The sequence below is a fragment of the Malus domestica genome, chromosome 05, assembly GCF_042453785.1.
Source record: "Malus domestica chromosome 05, GDT2T_hap1".
NCBI lineage: Eukaryota > Viridiplantae > Streptophyta > Magnoliopsida > Rosales > Rosaceae > Malus > Malus domestica.
In genome coordinates, this window is record NC_091665.1 from 19,372,743 (window position 1) to 19,394,332 (window position 21,590).

The window sequence follows — 21,590 nt, forward strand, 5'->3', positions numbered from 1 at the left end:
AGCTTCTTGTTTGTTGCCTCAAAGAGAGATAGAGGTGGAGCTGAGGGGGATGATAAAGGAGATGAAGAGGAAGAAGAAGAAAAAGTTCAGGGAACAAAGAAGGTGCAACGGTCTGGATGGGGTTGCAAAGGATTTTCGCACGCTTTTTAGGTAACGTAATGTTGTCTTTATTAATGTGATTGAGTGTTCATTTATTGAGGAATACATGCATAAGTGGGCATATGAAATAATTCCCCAACTTGAGAAGTCCCTATGTTACTACAAGATGGTAGATCTGGTAACTACACCGAGAATTTTGTGGTGGAAGACAACGAAGAAGTAGCCAATCCACGGGCAATTGCAATTGTATATAACCTAAGAGCCGAGAGGTATAACTATATTGCAAAACTTTTGAAGTTTACGAATGAAAGTGAATGTTTGTGAATATTGTATGTATAAGGAATGTATTTATGATGTGTGGCTTTAAATGGCAGGATGTGGGGATTAGAGAAATTGTCCTAACTGAAACAGAGAGGAACAAAGAATATTAGATGTAGGGGGATGATGTGGATGTTGTGATTCTTGAGAACCTGACTCCGGACACAAAAATGTTGTTGGTGAGTTAAAAATGTAGTTGAAGGAGTTGAAGGTGTCATTTGCGCGGTTGGCCCACAAGAAGGAGATATTAGACATAATTTGTTGATGCACAGTGGAAGAGTTGTTGAAGGTGGTCGAGGAATTAATAAGGGTAGTGAAGGAAAAACATGTGGAGGAGAATATCGAGGAAGAAGAAGGAAAAAAAGATGTTGGAGAACAAGTTGAAGAGGAAGGAGAAGATGAAGAAGAGGGAGAAGAAGAAAATGAATAGGGAAATGATAAAGAGGCAAAAGAAGAGGAATAAGATAAAGAGGAGGAAAAAGAAGAAGATGAGGGTAGTCAAATTCGTGGTAATGTACAAACTATTGTGGAAGAAGAAGAACATAAAGATGAAAAAAATGGTTTGGCATAAGAGGAAGAAAAACTAGTGGGTGAAGAGGGGAATCAAGAGGATGAATTAAGGGATGAAGGCAAAAGAAGGAATGGGAAGGTGATGGATCAAGAGGGAACGAGGTAATATGAGCTATAAAGGAAGAGGGTAATTAGTTTGTATGGACTGTTGATTAGGCTAGTTCCTTAAATGTATGCGCGAAGATGGTTTAGTTGGAGAACAGGCACTATAGGAGTATAACGATGTCAAGAGTTTAGGTGATGACAATGAGGTGGTGATAGACACACTTGAGGGCCAACATGTAGGAACCAAAAGGAAGGTCCTGTGCACAAGGGCAACCTCAAAGTGTGTGCGAACCAAAATGGGGCAGAAAAATAAGATGAAAGTGGTTCGCCATACCATTTGATCGTTGAAGTCACAAAGTGCCAAAAAATTCATGTCGGTCAGCCTAAGAAAGATGTTGTGCAGAGAAGTGTTAATTAAAGCCATGGATGCAAAATGTGTGGTTGAGGTGATGCAATATTTCCATCACTTGAATAAGTTGAAGGAGAAAGACAAGAAGTAAGTTAATCATTAACGTTATGATTTTATGTATGCTTGAAAAAAATTGATGAAATGAATACAATGATGAGGATAATTTTTTGTTTACATTGTTAGTCCAATTGCCTAGTCGGAATTCATGAAGGTTAGACACATTGATTTCTAAAGGCAACTTCTAAACCAGCAAGACTGGCTATTAACAAACGTAAGTGACTAAACCCTATGTGTTACATAGTGATATAAATGTGTTATGATTGTGTTGGTGTGATAGGCGAATTAAATTTTGTATATTGCAACACATTCACTCGTAATTCTATCTCCTGCGGAAGCATAAGCATGAGGCTCAGAGGATGCAGAAAGTGGTGACCACTAACACAACAAATTGGTTAAGTGTGTTTTCGGTTTGAAAAGTTTGGCAATTGTGATGTTGAGTGTGTTTTCCATTCGATGAAGTGTTGTACATGTTTTTTTTTTATATTTATTTTACACTTTGTGAATAGTTATTTTACACTTTTTGTTCGATGAAGTTATGATGAAAGGAATGTTGAATTGAAAACTATAGGGTGGAAAGGGGTTGCGTCCAAACAATTTGAGCCGGTTTCATACAGAATAGTGATAGGGAAGGGGGTGAAGTTAGGTGCATCATAGGTGGAGGATATGGATAGGGTGTACATGTCTCTCAACCTTGATCACCATTAGGTGGCAATAGAGTTGAATCTTAAAGATGGAAGCATATATGTGTATGACTTAATGAAGACGACCACCCATACACGGCAAACGACTACAAAATTGGCTCCCATCACTCACGTATTGCTAGATGTTCTCCTTAGCCTGTCAAGAGAGGTGAAGAAGGAACCTTGGCTGATCAATGTAAGTCCAAGGTCCCCACAACAATAGAAACATGTGAGTTAAAATTTCATTGATTTTTTATTGAATTAAATTATTTAATTGTTTCTAAAACTTGTTGAATTGTTGTATTGCACATGAGGATTGCAATATTTTCACTTTCAAAGTGATTAAGTTGTTGTCTGCCAGCCTTCCTTTGGATGCAATTACGTCGTCCAAGATCTTTGCATTCCGACTCAGGATAGCAATTGACATGTTGCACGGGGTTCACAATGTGTAGAGTGAATTAAAATTAAGAATTTTAGTGTAGTGTTAGTGTAGGGAGATAATGTGATGAACAATGTTAGTCTAGAAACAAAATGTTTTATTGCTGATATGTTGTGATGGAGATCTTTTCCATTAGTTCACGAGTTTGTAATTTTATGGGATGAATTTAATGTATTGGACAACTGCGTGTGATGACTTGTTACTTGTTTTGGATGACTTAAGTGGCATTCCTCGCAATTTTATATGTTGAATGAATATTTGTGAGAATTTATGAAACCAACTATTATGCTAAATAAATGTTTGTGATAGTTTATCCAACCAACCCTTATTTTTTAATATTCTTCTAGATTGGTACTTGTATAATGAATGAATGTATGTGGCAAGTTATGAAACAAACCATATTATGGAATGGTTGTTTATGAAACCTATCCTAATGTTTATGATATTACATTTTCAGTTATCGCTACGATTAATGCGTAAATGACATTTATTTATCTAACCCAACCAATGAGGATTATGATAGTCTCCTTCACAGATACTTCATGTGACCAAATAAAGACATATAGTAGTGAAAGAAGCAAATATATTAATTAAGGCTAATGAGTTTGAGCATCGATTGTTAAATTCCCAACATTGAAACAAAATTTCACAAAAGATGAACGAAGATTAAAGAACCTATGAATTGCAAATTATAGCTACTAGTTAAAACATGAAAAATAAATTAAAACATGTTAAACATGAAATTAAACCATAAAGTACGATAACAAACTTTAAACATGAAATTAAACCATAAAGACGCTTGGGATCACATTCTCTATGTCATGATCATGGTCATATGGCAATATGGATTTTTAGAATGATCGAAACGGTTGTGAATATTGTTTTCACTAAATTGGCTATAAATATGTGAAAAAAAATGAAATAATTTGTTCATAAATAGGAAGAACGTGAAAAAATAATAGAAACCCTCGTATGGACAAAGGCTACAACTTTTGTGACGGACAGAAGTCCAAACCCTGTAGCAGAATTTGTAACGGCCAATACTAACCGTTAAATTGTTGTTTACGTTTATGACTTAATTGGTCATCGTCGTTACGGTTTTGTAGGTAATTATTTTCCCAAAGTTTCATCTTTTGGTTGAATGTAAGAGATGAACGATTTAGATCGCTGACATCCCGTTCAGAATTTTATGGGTTAGCCAAATATTGGTTGATGTTTTATACGTTTTAGAAATTTAGTGAACAATGAGCAATATTTTAGCAAACAACAACTTTCCGAATCAGATGTCAATGATCTAAACTGTTCATTTTTTTATTCCAGTAAAAGATGATACTTTGAAAATAACCCAAAAAATCTTTGTGGCAATCCCCTATCAAAGCCTATGCATAAACAACAATCCAACGGTTAGTATTGGCCGTTATAGATTCTACATTATGGGTACACAGTTTGGACTTCTGTCCATCATGAAAGTTGTAGGATGCGTTTCTATTAATTTTTTTTTTCACATTTTCCCATTTATGAAAAAAATTATTTCATTTTTTTACAAATTTATGGCCAATCTAGTGAAAATACTATTCATGATCATTTTGATCATTCCAAAAATCCACATCGCCATATGACCGTGACCATAACGTAGAGAGTGTGAGCCCGAGCGTCTCCATAATATTTTTTAATTTGTAGCATTTTCATTTTATTATTATTATTATTATTATTATTATTTATTCACTAAAATTCAATATTCCTAACATATTTCCACATTGCATAATCTGAGCATGCCACGTGGATAATTGAGGTGGCAGTTGCAGGGAATGAAAATTTTGAGGAACCTTTTCCCTACAAATCTTTTGGTCTTCACAGAAGGTAGCAAAAAGAAGATTTTAATCCCAAGTTTTCACCTAAATCCCCTCTAATTGGTGTTAAGATAGTTCATTAACTCCTATCTCTCTTTAATTGCTAGCTCTCTTTACATCTTTAATTCCCTCTCTTTAATTCCCAACTTTCCTTACGTCTGTGATGAATTAGGAACTCCATTCAATCATGGCAACACCACCCAAATCGCCTCTTCCAACCCTATTGACTACATCAACACCAAAAACTCCTTGCACAATCCTATTTGATACACTGACAGCCATTGCTCATCATCCAATCATTGTTAATAACCCACCTCCCAAAACCAATCCAGTCCTATTTAATACTCTCACTCCCTTATATGTTTGTCCTACATCCTATTCCAAATCTCAAAAGCCACTGAATACACCTACTGCCATAGAACTAAAGTGTGGCAACAAGCGGCCAAGCTCAAGCCGTAGTGGTGGTAGGCGTCATTATAACTGTTTGTTTTTAGGTATACAATGCTCAAACCATTCTCTTTTCTTTTGCAACAGAAAACACGTTTAGTTGGTTGAGAAAATCGAACATATTCGTTGTGAGTTGAAAACTGTTGAAAAGGCAAACCAAGAAATAAAAAAAAATAGGCAAGGGGGATTCTTGCCTCCCTCGACCACATGAAATACTTGAACAAGGCAAGAGCCGTACCTATCTAAGGAGGAAGTGGAATTGAGAAAGAAAGTTTATGTGCATGAAGAGGTTAATTATTTTTAAGTTTTATGTCTAACTTGTTTTGCCTAATGATCAACCCATTCATGATGTAAACATACACGAGGTTTTTGCATTTTGTAATGATTCACCGAATTAAGTTTCTGCATGTGGGATTTGTACATGTTTTTTGGTTCTCAGCTATTTCTACGATGTTTGTAAGAGTGGATGTGGTAGTGGGACAAGTACATGATTTTTGGAGCACAAATGTTTGTACAATGTCTTTAACATTAGGTGCGGGAGTTGGATGGCAACATGTTTTCTTGTTCTCAAATGTTCAAACTATGTGTTTAACATTGCTTGTAGGAGTGGTGATATGTTTCCGTTTACTTGTAAGATTTTCTATCAATGGTCGCTAGGAAAATTTATTTTGTGCTTCTGAAAGGACCTAACTCACAAGACTGTAGCAAAGTAGAAACAAATATTCATAACTGCTTATAAGCCCACACAAAACTGAAACCAAATGTCACTCCCTATTAAATGTGACTACACGAACAGAATAATTCCTAGCAACAACAACATATCCTTAAAGTAGTTATAGAAAAATGTTAAGGATTCTAACAGAATTTGGAATCAACTAGTTGTAAATTGTATACGAACTGAATATACCTACAATAAACCATCATATATCAGTCATGTCCATCCAGATTTTTATTGGTGTAGATAGTTTAATGACATCTAAATCCTAGAAATACAAGCCAAGGACAATATAGGTCCCAACACTTACTTCGCCTACAATCATGGCAACCACATATGTCATGTGTGATTCGGGGAATGATACTGATTCCGATGATCCGACCGATCAAATTGCACAAGCGAATGTCAAATTCAGAAATTACTCATGGTTCATCACTGTGTGGCATTAAAAGTAAGACGAACCGGAGTCTACCTTGGTTGTGTTACAAAAAACGTTGTATGAGGTGTTGTACAAATTAGCCAATTACAAATGCCAAATACATAGCCTAAAGTGTAAGTTTAATTAACTAGTTCTAAAGGAGGAGGAAGATGTACATCGTACGTCAATCACTTTATGGGCGACAAAGCTGCTCGAAAAAGATTAAGACTCAAGTGTTTTTGTCAAGCTTCTGTAAGTAACTCAAGTGTTTTTGTCATAAATGTTCATAAGCTGTCACAAGTATTCATATACATTCATCATATGTCACAGTTTGTGTAGCACATTTTCCAACACCGGTGTGACATTGAAACTTTCTAAAACAACCATGCCCACAGAAAAATATTAACTACAACACAATGTATCACAACCAAACACAAGTTTTATACCTATATATCTAAATTTCAAATTCACGATTTCAACCAAGTCTAGTCCAAACCACCTGCCATTACGGATTAAAATCACTGATTTATAAAAATCCATTGGAATTGAGCCATTCACCAGCGCACAAGCTCCTTCTCTACCTCTCTATCGCCCAGACTACAACTCTCACTATCCTTCTCTCTGACAAAAACACATATAGTGAACCCAAAAAAAAAAGGTATAGGATTTACCGGTCCCAATCAATCGACCTGAAATTGAACCCTCCCAACATCACTAACTCTTTCTCTCTGCCTTTCTTTCCCGCCGAAGATAACCCTAATCTCCCTCTCTCTTGCCGACAAAAACATCCTTACTGAACAATTTTTTTTTAAAGGTGTAAAATTATCTCCCTAACTGGAATCAATTACAGTTGCAACGCAGCTTTAGCCCAACTAGAATTCGATCCTCACCCCAGCTTCATGTGTCTGCCTCTCTTTCTTTCCCTCTTCAAAGGGCGAACATATCCCTAAGCTCCCAGCCTTCAACTTTCTCTTCGACAAATACATACCTATCAAATAAAAAAAAAATTAAACTTTTAATTACACCGGGTCACAACAACCCTGTTCTACTGTGAGCTCAGCAAATCACCACCGTTCGATTGTAGTCCGCATGCAAAGTGTGGTTTTAAAGTCTACACCTTAGAAACACCCGAAGACTTAACTGATCATTCAGTTTAATTGTAATTCAAAAATAAGTCAAGCCAATCCTTCTTCACTTACAACTGAAAGGTCTTAGGTTCGATTCTTACCAAAAATGAATTTTAACCACATTATTGATAGCCCATTGTAAGGCTAAACCCACCACCTCCCCTTAGTGTAGATAATATCGTTTGTTCAAAAAAAAAAAATCAAGCCAATCCCAAAGGTCTGTTGAGCTATCTCTTTTGTCTTTATTGTTTTATTTGCATATATATTACTTGGAAGGTGTTGAGATGAGCCCTGGTTTCGTCTTGAGAGGGTCTTAAGCAATGACACTTAGCCAAACAAATGGTTTGAATTTAATTAAATTGTCGAGTCAGTGAAGCCTTTCCACTCATAAGAAATGACAATATTTTGAGAATTTTGAAAATAAGAGTAAAATGTTGCAGTCTTATTAGATTAGGAATGTGATTGTGTAAATCCTAGTATATCTTGGAAGATCTCTTATATTCCTATTAGGAGTAGATTACCTATTAAAAGTTGTAATCCTAAAAGGGTAAGGAATTAACCTTCCCTACTACTTTGTGTGGGGTATAAGACGTGAATTTCCACTCTCTTTATATTCCTATAAAGGCACAATGGGGTGGAATAGAATACACCCACAATTACACATCTCTCTCTTCTTCTCTCTATGCCTCACCCTCTCTCTTTATATGGCCTCCATAATTGTTCAGTAAATTATGCCTACAACACGTTATCAGCACGCTGTTGACGCTGCGATAACAAGAGAATTTATTCTTCAATCAGGGGAGTATTACGTTTTAATCATTCTTTTTATGATTAATTTATTATTTTGAATTGATCTACATGCTATTGATTCAATTTAATTTTCTTTGTTGAACGTGATACAACACATTGGAGATGCAATTCCGGCTTTCTGTGAAGGATCTTCTACAAATTCAAAGGCTTTTGTTGCTTTCTGCCAATCAGTTACGCTTAAAATAAAGTAAGATATTTGAAATGACCTTGAAGCATGAAAACATTCCCCATAATGCATGAACCCCCTATGTTTATATTTTCCTTCTAATATATATATTGTATATGTTTCATATATTTTGTTAATATATATATTTGTTCATGCAATACGCAATTATGCTATATGGAATTTGTGAGTCAAAGTATATACATAAATTAGAAGTAGTTTAGGGTTTCCTAAACCCTAGATATGTCGAAAAACTTTAAATTTTTGTTGGGAATAGTGCGGCACAGTAGCCGCACCACCGTCGTGGACCTTCACGCTGGCCTAAAGGCTAGTAGCATCGAGCAAGAAACCAGGACGATGTCGTTTTGACATCTACCCATGATTGCAACCCTTTGGGCTAGCAGCAAGCAACGACAAACCGACTTCTTTGGCCTGGGTTTGGTTCGATTTTGGGCTTGTAGCCCTAGACCATCTACCAGCACGGCCTGTAGTCATTTGCTGGGCTCTCCTCTCGCACATATGGCCCAATCACTAGCAACCCATATGTTGTTGGGCCTGGTCCTACACAATTGGCCTGCCTGCAGCAAGCCCGCGTTGCTTGCTGGGTCATGCCCAAGTCTCGACCCCCTTCTTGCTGCAATTGCAACTTGCCTTCTTGCATGGGCTGCCCTCCGTGCAGCCTGACTTGAGCCCAAAGGCTTGCAAATTTTTGCAGGGCCGTGTATTGCAGCCAACCAAAGTGTGTTGGGCTGCGTTCTTTTTCGATCCAATCCTTTTTTTTTCATTTTAAATAATTTTAACCTGAATGTTATTATTATTTTTGCTTCTACGATTGACCCTGTTTGGTCCCAATCTATTGAATTAATTAAAAGTGACCTGCAGTCCATTAATCTGATAATGAATCCAAAATTATTGACCTGAATATCACTTTTGGACATTAACGATTGAATAATTTATTTTTATACCTTGAACTGTTGACATACTTTCGTAGTAATGAAGCTCTCACACTTGAGTTCCTGAAGAACCTCAAATCCATTACACTTAAATCAGCATATTGCATTTTGTGTTCTTGCAGGAACCTTTCTTTTATGAACTAAACGTTCATAAACTAAATTGAACCTGTAGTTTCAAATTTAGTGCCCTTGAAACCCGAAGTTTTCATAAAATAATACACCTATGAAAACCTGATGTTTTTCATGAAAACCATGTTTTAGAACTCGATTGTTCTAACTTTGATGCGTATGGATGATTCATTCCCATAAACACCAATCACAATCTTGTTTCCTCCAATTCAGTGGATTGTTGAATCGTCACAAGTTTCATTTCCCTTATTTGGACGTTTCTAATAAAAACCACTTTGTGTGGGGTATAAGACGTGAATTTCCACTTGACTATCAAGTAGCTGAGAAACCATTGAAGCCAACAATGGCAAGGAAGAGCTGAATAAGCCTCCACCATGATCTTCATTCGAAGACTTATGCCCTAAGCATTACCATCAGAAGTACCTCATGAACGAGGATTCCATGGCTCTTTGGCTTGCTTCTACGGACCGTCTAATCATGAAAGACATTGCCTAAGGCACACCATGATTACGTCCATAAATGAGTACAATTCTAAAGTTGATAAATCTGATCGAATTTTGGCTGGAGAATACTTTTCTCATCCTTCCATGTTTCTAACTCGCCCCTGAAGCAGTAGTGTAGAAAGCGGAAGTTTACCAAATTCTCAGATCTGATTACTACCACAACATATGGTAGAATTAAGTCCTGCCAAGGTGTGGCATCATGCCTGAAGCATGATCCTTGGCTCCTAAGACCTAAAACTTCAAGAATAAGGGATAATATTCTCAAATCTTAACTCTGCAGAATCTGCTTCCGTCTTAATGGAATAAATCATTGGTTATGCACCTGTTCATGCCCCTACCAATGTTGTCAAGAAGTACCATTCTAGTAGTCAATATGTAAGACTAATTTTGCTCCACCAAACACCGTTGGAAGAGCAGAATTTTGACATGAATGGCCTTGTTAGCCGAATCCACCCTAGTAACTTTGGTTTACTTTGTGAACATTTTTCCATGTTCTTGGATTCAAGTTTGGTGTATGTTTTACTTATGGATAATCTTATTGATATTGTCCTCGAATACGAGTTAATTGAATCATGTTTCTTGTATACATATGATCGATTCAATTAAACACGTGATTAGGTAGGAATGTGGGAAAGTTAGTTGTCTGGATAAATGCGTACTACGCACACTAACTTTACACCTAAATCACATCTCTAACAACGACTTCAGGTCTATTTAACCTGATTAAGAGCATTGGCACGCTCCTCATTGTATAAATGGTACTGCATCACCATTTAAGGGACCTTAAATTCTCCCTGTCGTTGAGTTTTTAAGGATATTCGTGAGAACAATGATCATAAATGAAACCACCGAAGAAAATAGAGTGAAATATCTTTGCACCACCTCCAAAAATGAGCATGAGGCTTTGATTTAGGGCCAATGGGTTGTCTCCCAACTGGAAACACACCACATATGGCCGGCCTGGGGCCTTGTGATTGAGCAATTTTACTTTCTTTGGCACGACTTTTTTTGGGACACTTAGGTCGAACAATGATGCTGCGACACATCTCCTTACCCGAAGTAAGGATCTTGTGCCTACAAGCACACTTTGCCAAGCCTGCTCATTAGGGAAATTGATTTTCTATATCATTTCTCGCAAAGATACTAAATCACCCTTTTTCATAGTGGATTCAAGGGAATATATGTGGACTAATCCAACCAAAATGCGGACCATATAAATACTTATGGTTTTGGTTGATGAATCGACAAACTGGTCACATGTTTGTCCACACACATTGCTGCTAAACCCCCTGACCGATTAAGGGTTCACCACCCTACTTATCCCTTAAGGTCTGGAGACAGGATAATGCCAGAGAGTTTATATCAACAGTTTTCGATAAAGTATTGCATGTATTTTGGGTTTATAATTGAACTTTGAATTCCCATGTTCACCCCAAATAGCCTCGCCTAGTGATCATAAAGCACAAATTAAATGATCGCCCAGATTTTGGTACACGTACCAAGTTTTCAGTTTTTGCCTAGGGCTATGCAATCTTGTATGCAGTTATGTTGGTCCGCGTTGAGGCCTATTGCCACCCAACCTATTTGATGTTATAGTTGGTTACTAGGTACGAACCTGACAATTTTCATATTTACGCATTTAGGTGTGCATTCCATGTGCCCAGTTGCGTTGCCGCAACGTACCAATATGGGTCCTCAAAGAAGGATAGGAATGTTTGTCGATTATGATTCTCCTTCACACTAGCTCTGTTAGAGCCCTTGCATGCGATCTCTTTACCCCTCATTTGCAGGTTGTCACTTTAATGAGACAGTCTTCCCGCCGTTAAGGGGAGATAAGAACATCAACGTTCCTGTAGAAAATCACGAATTTACGTGGACGATGCCTATTATGGCTCATCTCTTTCCCCGTATTGCACAAGTGTGATAAGCAAGTGCGATGAATTATAGCTTTCAGAATGTTGCTCCAGATGCATTCCTCTGATCTAACTAGAGTGACGAGATCATATACCAGCTGCAAACATGTCTGTAAGGATATACATACTTAACAGATGTCGAGTCAACATCCCTGGAGGATGTGCCGCCCCTATTGGATGGTTTGGACATCCCTGTTGGACGGTCCGGTACACCGGCGGATAGCGAATCAATCTGTCTTAGCCTAGAACACGACAGGTCACTTGATTCATAGGATTCACTTCCCTAGAAGAGGAAGACACGACACAAAAAAAAATCCATACTTGATTGCTGTCTCAAATCATTTCTATCTCATAAGATTAATCTGGATTACTCCCGAGACATGAAGTTCTTGGTCCAGTATACCAGTTTGGATGAGCCAAATGAAATTGAAATAAGATTACCATCGGTGATGTTTTCACTTATATGGTAGCTACCAATGTAAATGAAAAGTGACGATATCGAACTGTGTTCCGTTGATTAAGTGACAACGTAAAACTGAATGGACAACCGAAGTTACAATCCAGGTCAAATTCCTTACCAAAGTGTGTTTTGAACTTCTCGTTCCTACATTGCCCAAGGTGATCCTATTGTGTTACAAATGGGAAAGGAAGAGTTATGAGATGAATGAAATAGTGTGATATGATGCATGCCTTACGGCGTAAGGTTTTTCTCAAACGTCCTGTGATTGATAGCAGCATTATGAAATGTGGTTTGTGTTTCTCCATGGGGATATAGATACGGAGATTTACATGTAAGATCCCGAAGAATTACATAGACTGGTTCAAATAGTTCCAAACCACGGAACACCCTCTTAACTTGTTTGAGGTGTTCACTTACAATTCGACGGATGTGGTATACCCGTCTAAATGATTATTTGATCAGTTAGGGATATAAATTATGCCCTTACGTGTTAAACTATGAAGTTTTATTCCAAAGTGCTAGAGTTACAGTTTATGTCGTTGACATACATCTCACTAAGACTTTGGAAGAGCTTAAGAAAACTGCCTCGCAACTGAAGATGGAATTTGAGATGAAGGATCTTAGGAAACTCGTTTATGCCTTGACCTGAAGTTCAAGCGTTGTTTTGACGGTACCTTGGTTTACCATTCGAACTACACCCTGAATGTGTTACCTTTGAGTATACCTATGATCGTCCATACATTATATGCAAATAAGACCCTTGAAGAGGTTACATAATCTGAAATTCCATATCTAAGTTCAACTTTGTGCTTCGTTGTACTTAGCCCATTGTATTTAGATAGAACATCTTCTTTGCTGTTGATCTTGGTAAAGATGCAGCACCGCGCCTACACGCATCCACTGAATTGGTATTAAAGACGTACCTTGAAGATATTACGAGGGAAAATCCCAACGCATCTTGAGCGGATCCAACTCCCCAGATCATTGGAATGATGCTTGCCTTGTTGTTATGCTGACGTCGATTACTTATCAAACTCATACAAGGAAAAATCCCTGAATGGTTATGTCTTTACCGTTAAGGGATATCGCAATATCTTGGAGGTCCACAATATGACCTTAGTTGCGAAACCTTCGAATCGTTCCAAGATTCACCTTACTTCATTACGCCACAAGTGAGACATGGTTAGGAGTTCTTGTTGAGCATATTCGAAGTACTTGCTGTGTTTTTCATCCATCGTTGAGTCCCAACGACGATCCATGAAGATTATGCCGCATGTATCAACCCGACGAAGCCATGATACATCAACAAAGTCAACACCAAGACATATTGCGTCCATATCTACATCAGCAAAGCATCAGGAGATTGAAGTCATGCAAGCCGATCCCAGGCAACCTTGCTGACCTCTACACAATGTCATTGCTGAAGTCAACACTTCTAGAAGCTTGTCTGAGGAATTGGCATGCCTAACTATTCGTATGCAATGCTTGTAGTTTTCATTTGGAAGTTATGTTAAACTCAGGGGGAGTATCCAGAAGTATACTCACTTGATCTTAATATACTATTTTTCCTACAATTAGGAGCATTTTTCCCACTGGGTTTTTGCTACCTAACTAGGTTTTAACGAGGCACCTATCCTGGGCTGATTATACCCTTGTGAGCTCTACTACTTGCGTCTAAAAGACGTATAGTTTTGACTTAATACAACTTCTCACTTTTCTCCTTAATCTATGGGGTTTCTCCCACCTTGGGTTTTACCATAGCGAGATTTTGTGAGTTTTACTTTTTATGCATTCTTCCGTTGATCTGAGACTCGCATTCGCTTATTGTGCCGATGACTTCATCAACTGTACTTGCTTCATCACTGAAGACCTGATGCATCATTTACTTGAGTATTTACACACTCAAGGGGGAGTGTTGCAGTCCTATTAGATTATGATTGTGATTGTGTAAATCCTAGTATGTATTGGAATATCTCTTATATTCCTATTAGGAGTAGATTACCTATTAAAAGTTGTAATCCTAAAAGGGTAAGGAATTAACCTTCCCTACTACTATAAATAAAGGCACAATGGGGTGGAATAGAATACACCCACAATTACACATATTTCTCTTCTTCTCTCTATGCAGCACCCCCTCTCTCTATATGGCATTCATAATTGTTCAGTAAATTATGCTTACAACATAAAAATCTTTTTGAGCCTAAAAAAATGTGACTTGTTTCAAACTTCCTCACCTCTCTCAAACCCACTCATAAATCCTACCATAAATTTAATTGCCTAATTTTTATCATAAGTAAAAATATTTCATTAGAAAAACTTTAAATGTACATCAAGATGTTTATAGACATCAAATATACTAAGTAACAAATTCAACTGGAATAACTGCGTACCCACATCACAACATTTAATCAAGACTCAAAGTCAAGCCCGTATAGTCCACAATAACCAAAATTCTAATGCAACGCATAGCCATAAACCTTGATTGGCATCGCTCATCAAAGCGCTGACTTAGAACTCATCGCATGTCTCCGTAAAAGAACATGTGGAACAATTGACGAACTCAGATTTGATCTCAACGATCCAACTACAAATAAAAGTGAACCTATGTTTTACTTGTAATCAGAACTTGTATTCTATCTTCTTTTCTACTTTTGAGTTTGATCTTGTGCAATCGTATTCATGTCCATCCTTATGTTTATTTAGTATAATATTTAGGATTCAACCAACCAAAATGACATATATGTTTTGATTAACTAAAAGAAACACACACACACACATATATATAGAAAAAAAGAATATTGAGTGAACAAATTTGATGTCAATGGATGAGGAATATATAGTATATAATTCTAATAAAAAAATTCCTAGGAAGATCGCATTGTACTTCTCTTGTATTGATGGACTATACCAGTATTAGAGAGGTAATGCAATTTAATATACAGATATGTAACTTCCTAACACTCTTCCACTTATGACATATGCATGATGAACTTCATTACGACATGTATATAAAACTTTGGAAGAACGGTAAATTGTTCGATCATATAAAGGGTACTGCTATTTACAGATCCAATTTTATGTCTCATATGCCCATCTTAATTTTTTGTCGTCGGATCAAATGAATTGAAGAAGATCAATGAAAAAAAATTAACAAGGGTGTGTGGGAGGTAAAAATGAGTGTGTGAATAACACTATCCTTGCATAAATCATGTAAAAGTAATTTTAGGCTAATTATATTAACACCCCACAAATTGTTGAATAAACCCCACATACTTAATACACCCCATATTTGCTTTTTCACTTAAAAATTATCTAAATACACCCCACATACTTTCCCATAATACCCCCACACCCCACATTCTCAATATACATCTTATATTTTGTACATACACCCCACATTTTCTTTACACCCCACATTTCTCAAATCTTATAACACTCATTTTTAATTTTCAGGGATTGAATCTAACCATTTGAACGTTTAATTTGTCGAAATATTTCAAATCATCTGAACGTTTAGTTTACCGAATGATTTCAAAATGATGATTTGAAATCATCTTAGTATAGTTTGAAATCATCTTATTCAACTTCTAAAAAGCCTTAAAAATGACCCGTGGTGTTGAGTCTTTTCGAGTAAAAAAAAAGAAAAAAAAAAGACTCTCTCGTTACTGCTAACAAAGAATGCTTCTATATATATTTCACAAGTCTTTAGACTTAGTCTTGAACAAAATAAATAAAGACCCTCTCTCTGCTAATGATCCAGTGTAGAAGTTAATTAATAAATCAAAACTGAATCGGTCTCAGATTTCTTTAAATATAGGCCATGTCTCTCCTCATTTTCCACTGATCATCTCCCAGTGACAAGAAAAGAAGAAGAAAAAAGAAAGAAAAACTCACAATGAGAAACGTACGTCAATCAAACGGCTAAAGATTGAGAGTAGGAGTTCATGTGGAGAATGGTTATCATCAATTTGTAAAAGTAGTATATGACTCTAGCACTAATACGACTCATGTTATTGGGTTCGCAAGATTAATATGAACCCTAAAAGATGAATATGAATATATAGAAGTTTAAATAATGCAGCAAACGCAAGATTAAATAATTATTGATGTCATCGAAATCACTAAAACAATGAAAAATGTGAAGTCTTATCTCATGTAAAGCTTCAGAAACATCGATTTTGTATTCCATTTGTCAAAAACAATTTTTCTCAATCAACATGTTTGTAGTTTCATTGGTTAGAGTTTTATTCAACAATGGAAGATGAGAGGGTTTTGATAGTTGAGAAAATAAATAATACGCTAAAAGTGATTTGAGGTGTATTTATAAATTTTTATTTTTTTTAAAACCTAATAAGGTCAAAATTGTCATTGCATAGTGGAGTAAATAAGTCATTTAATATTAAATTTTAATATGGGGTGCATTCAACATTTTGTAGGGTGCTAATATAAAAAGCCTAATTTTATTTATTTTTTAATTTTTTTAAATTTTGAAAGAGAGAGAAGACGTGAGTGGTCTAACAACTTATATGCTACGGGTGCGTTTGTTTGCCATCACTAACTTTCACTTAACTACTTATTAGTGTAGTCCCGTGTTTGTTTCACGCATGACTAAGTTTAATGAGATTAAACGGGATTCCCTCAACTAAAACCCTCGCTAGAAGGTCATAGCGAGATTTCTGAAAAGCACCAGATTGCTAAGACAGTCTGCTTCACTTCGCCTCGTACAAGTTCTCGGCTCCGCACTTCTTCGACTCCATAAAGGACGAGAGCGACGATGGGAGGCGCATGGCCGAGCTTTGGTTTAACTGCGCTCTCGCCTATGCTCCTTCACGTGCGTCTTATTTCCTAATTCTTCTTTCTTTCTTGCTTTTCTGTGCTCCTTTATATCTGACATTTCTTCAATTCTAGTTGTGCTTTTATAGGTTTAAACTTGTACGTTTACCGCGTCTTCTTTGTTAGGGTTTCTCTCTGATCCGTTTTTCTTGAATTAGAATTGATTGGGATATTGGGGCTTTTTTCTTTTGTTCTCTGAATGGGTAGATTTCTGTAAAGTTAGTGGATTTTTAGAGTTTAAATTTGTTTTTATGGCCAAATTTGACACAATTCCAAATGTTTCTTGAAATTGAAATCGATTAGGAAGTAATTGATGTATGAAATCTGGATGGTTGCTCTGTTTTGTCGAGTTTGATTATCGGAAATTTTGCTAGGTTGTGTTTGCTTCCCAAAAGATTAAGGAATATGAATAACAATTAGTTATGCTATCATTATCATGCTTCCTAGTCCGACACTACACCAAACATCATTTAGTCCTGCTTAGTTCATGAAACTAGTTTAGTCCGAGAAAGTAACTAAAAATCTCATGATTACAAGATTATTATAATCAAGATGTTTCTGCAGCTGTTTTGTGTTGTTAAGTATTGTCATTATTACTACTTAATATTACGGTCTAATGGTCCCGTCATTATTTTTTAATTGCTAAAAGTTATCGTAAGTATTTGCATGCATGTCATGCGCTCTTACCTTTGGACAATGAACAATGGATAGGACGAGGAATTTAGAGAGTTTGACTGGAGAGAGACGGAAACAAGAGAAACTACTTGGAAAGTGGTTGGAAACCAGAACCGTGTCCGCTCATGTTAGATCGCCACCACAGTTTGTCATGTGAATCGGCAACGAGGAAACATCCTTGAAGCCGAGGATGCGTACTCCCCTCCCCTAGCTTAAAAACTTTCACGTGCAGAGTTTTTTGTTTTTGTTTTTTTTTTTTAAATTTTATTTGCCACGGACGGCTTTTGAGTTTGGAGTCCCAACCTGTGGCAAACCAGCAAGACACAAATTTGCTGCTGCTGGCTTTCTCCTTCCACCACACCTTCCTTATTATCTCCACATTTCCTCCACTTTTGCGAATAATAAAAAATCAACTCTCTCAAAGTCTTACAACTTTCTCCATCCAAAATTCCAAAAGTGTTTAATTGTTATTCCTTTTGGGGGTCCATCACTTCCCACACTTTTATGACTAAAAAATGACAACCTTTTTTGTGTTGAATGTTCATCATATTTTGATCACAATTATGTGTGGTCTGAGATGAGGGTTCAGCCGACACCCACGAAGAGAAAGTCTCGTATGTAATCTTACCCCAAGACTTTTATTAGGGAAAGTGATTGTTATGTTAGCATAGTGCTACATCATCTAGCTAGGTAGGTAGGTGCGGAATATGCACGTTGGTCGTAAGCTGGTTTTGTAAGGGCAAGTTGTTAAACCTAGCATGTTCATGCGAGTAGAAACACCACGAAAAACTAACCTTGTGAAGTCATTGTTGTTTGTACCATAATTGACCAATCCCGAAACTACTGAGCACCGGTCAATGTTATACCGTCAAGGACCCAAAAGTGTTTCCGTCAAACCAAGAGGCCAATCACAGCGCGACACGTGTCGACATCAGAAGCCAATCATAGCGCGACACGTGTCAACATCAGAAGCCAATCACAACACGACACATGTCAATGTCAGAATGAAACTAGAAACTCTCTTCTATAAATAGAGATCATTCTCTTACAATACTTCCTAATGTCATTTGTACTAAATCATTCACTAGTACTCACTAAAGGAGAGCTTGAACCTATGTACTTGTGTAAACCCTTCACAATTAATGAGAACTCCTCTACTCCGTGGACGTAGCCAATCTGGGTGAACCACGTACATCTTGTGTTTGCTTCCCTGTCTCTATCCATTTATATACTTATCCACACTAGTGACTAGAGCAATCTAGCGAAGGTCACAAACTTAACACTTTCTGTTGTACCAAAGTCCTTACTGATTTTGTGCATCAACATTTGTCGCCGTCTGTGGGAACGACACTTATTCCCACTCTCTTCAGCTTTGTCAAGCTGGTTTCCACCATTCGTACACTCTCTTTCGACCAGGCATCCTTTTCCAACATGGGGAGCGAAGGAAGCCATAGCACACAGAATGACACCCCTCTTGCACCTAGTGCGAAACATCGAAAGAAGGAAGGAAAGAGGTTTGCTCTTCAAGCTAAAGTCGATAAGCTAGAAGCTAAGAACAACAAGATAGCAATGAAGAATGAGATACTCTAAGAGCAGTATGAGAAACTCTTTGAGACACTCCATGAAACAAGGCGTACTCAAACACACGAGCTCGTTGTCCCTGTGGACATCAACCATCATCTGGGTGCCCTCCAACATGGAGGGTCACCTTCCTTCGACATGGGTATCCCTGATAAAGAGCGAGCTAATCATCAAAACATTGATCAACATGAGACATCTCACAACCCAGCTGATTCGACCTGAAGCAGGAGAAGTGGAGGAAGACACCTCCTTGCAGAAGGGTTGGAAGGATCGAAAGCCGTTTATCGTGACTGCCGAGACTTCCTAAAGCAACGTCGAGAGAATCCCCTCCACATATTCTCGAAGATTAATGACCCAAGGGTTCCTGAAAGACTCGGTCCCCTCTCACGACCCAGGCTAGCTGCCAATCTAGGGAAGGAACGACAGGTCCCAGAGGAACATGAAGGTACAGGGGACTCTGAGGTATTCCGACAGACTTGCCCTAGGAGTCAGTACGGCGAGTCCAAGGAAAAATCACATGCCTTTGCTCAAACTTTACTACTTCGAAGAGGCGATGGAGACTTACGAAAGAAAATACCAGTGGTACATGACACCACTCAGGAACCCCTTGTCCTATAGCTCATCGAGGAAGTAAACAAGTTGAAGGTCGAACGCCAGGCCAAGATACCTGACTGGAACCAACCCAGGCCTGGCCCTCTCACAAGGAGGATCCTCGACACCCTCCTTCAAGCAAAGACAAAATAAAAGCTTGGTTTACAACTCTATACTGGAAGGGAAGACCCAATTGAACACCTTAACCTCTTTGAGTCCACTATGGCACATCGGATGCGCACTGACGAAGAACGATGTCTTCTCTTCCCCTCCACCCTCTCTGGCGGAGCTCTAAACTGGTATTGTCGTCTTCCACCTGAGACAGTAGACTTATTTGAGGAACTGAGGAAACTGTTTGTCTCTCAACACATCTTCCAGACCGATCGCTTGCATTCTGCAGATGACTTATACACTATTTGCCAGAAGCCGGACGAGTCACTACGAGAGTATGTTGGTCGTTTCAACTATGAGTATTCTCGCTGCACTGAGGCAGATGACAAGACCACCTTCAAGGCCTTCACGGCAGGCCTATGTGATTGTTTCTTCAAGTACATGATCAATGCCAACACTTAGAAGACTTACTCTAAGGTGATGACACAGACGTACAACCATGCCTCGCCATGATAATCCTCGACCTCAGGCAGTCAACACAGTGGGTCAAGCACGTATCAGGATAGCCCCTACCCCGAGGTATGAGGCATACACACCTTTGAACGCCACATGCGTGGCCATTTACCCCAGCATAGCACACCTGATACCGAAGCCAAAGCCAAGGCACCCGGATTATAAGCCCATGAAGAACACTGGCACGTTTTGCTGCTTCCACGAGCATAACGGCCATGACGGCGAGAAGTGTATCACTCTTCGTGATCATATTGAAGCTTTGGCACGTGAAGGAAAAATTGATCAATTCTCCTCCACCCTCTAAGGGGTAACCGTAACCAACGTCAGGTGAATGTGATATATTCCATAAGTGGTGGCACACTTATATCTAAATCTTCCAACAGGGCCATGAAAAATAGAGAACAAGCTTTAAGGTCTGGCCACCAAGTGTTTCACGTTGAAGACATCAGGGGAGGTAAGCATCAAAAGCCTAACTGGGATCCAATATGTTTCTACCCTAAGGAAGAAAGAGGTATCATCTACCCTCACAACGACCCACTGATCGTAGAAGCTCACATAACCAACTTTGAAGTACGATGAATCCTGGTAGACACGGGGGCTTCGATCAATCTCATGTTTGCTGAAGCTTTCAGGGCACTTAATGTAGCTGAACACTTGCTCGATCGCTCGATTTCCCTTCTGATAAGTTTCTCCGATGATATCGTGCAACCTTTGGGAAGCATACACTTACCTTGCATCATTGGTACAGGCCCTTACACAGTTACCATTACCACTAACTTCCTGGTGGTTGATTGCCCAACGGCATACAATGTCATCTTCGAACGCACAACCATCAATGATCTCAGGGCCATGGTATCTACACATATGTTGTTGATGAAATTTCCAACCCCCTATGGCAATGGTTACATCAGAGGAGATCAACTTAGTGCACGATCATGTTACAACACTTCGGTCAAGCAACAGCATCTGCCTGTGCCCAAGGAAACCCTTTCTATACATGACCAAGTCATAAAGACCAGCCCAGACGAAGCCAACTTGGATCTTCACGGTGGCAACAGTGAACCCGACGATCCTCGAGATGACTCTTTCACCCAGCAAGCACAACCCGCTGAAGAATTGGAGAAGGTCTCTATCTCAAAAGATTATCCAGATCGCATGGTGAAGATTGGCACCACCTT